This window comes from Poecilia reticulata, linkage group LG21 (genome assembly GCF_000633615.1).
Source record: "Poecilia reticulata strain Guanapo linkage group LG21, Guppy_female_1.0+MT, whole genome shotgun sequence".
NCBI lineage: Eukaryota > Metazoa > Chordata > Actinopteri > Cyprinodontiformes > Poeciliidae > Poecilia > Poecilia reticulata.
Window position 1 is genome coordinate 14,771,592 of NC_024351.1, and position 1,097 is coordinate 14,772,688.

Consider the following 1,097-nt stretch of genomic DNA (forward strand, 5'->3'; position numbering starts at 1 on the left):
AGCCACGGAGTAAGTCAAACAACAGCAAGACGAGACTGTGAGAAACTGCGATTTGTGTGTCTTGTGCATGAACCGGGCGAAAGAGATAAAGAGCGGCATGCATATCCGCAACTGAGTGTTTGTGTTACTTGTGGGGGCTTAAGTCTAGCTGTTAGTGTAAGACATCTGTAGACGGTGTTGCTTTAAGAAAACATGAATAGGAGCCATATGCTAAACTTGATCCTCTTCATTATTAGGCAAGACAATAATATTATTAATTCTTATAATTATAAGCTAGAGAGAGCTAGCCCACCTCCACGAGATTTTCCATGACAACAAGTGCCAAACATCTGACTGGCTGGAACGGTAAATCAGATTCATACATTATGTGAAGTGTTTGAGTCTGGTTGTATAAACTATTTGGCCAGTTGGACCCCGGCCGGCACTGGAATACAGACTCGTTTGTTCCGATGCAAAAAAAAAAAACAGCCACTAACAAGAGAAAAACATTGCAACCTGACCGGCATCCAAAGCAATTATTAGCTTCTTGTTTTCTTGTTTGTCTTAGGTGAAAACATGAGGTATAAATCTATCAATTGGTCAGAATGAGAACAGTGTTTCAGCTCAGTCTGTTTGTGTAGATGAGGTTCAGGTTCACTCAGTAACCGTAAAAACATGCCACCAGCCACATGAGGATAACAGATAGCAGCGCAGCCTGTTGTATGTCACAGAATATTACACAATGCAAAATGAACAGCAACACTTTGACATGTATACTTCTGCGCTCATACTTGTGTGTGGGAAATATATATGTATGTAGATACACTTTTTTTTTTTTACTTTTTTTTTTCTGTGCCGTAGCTTTAAATGTCAGACTGAAAGTGTGTATTGTAATGCCTTACTACCTAAACTTTTTTTAACACCAGTTTCAATCTTACTAGGTGTTTTCTGTCTATTTGTCTTTCCATTCATTTCTTAATAAAGGAATTTAGTGTCTAAGAACAGATTGCAGTATTTGCTGAGACTTTGATTTGTATTATGTTAATCAAACACATTTTATTCATGCTTCTTGTTTTGAGTGTGATCTTCTCAAAATGCAAGACTCAAGACATTATATA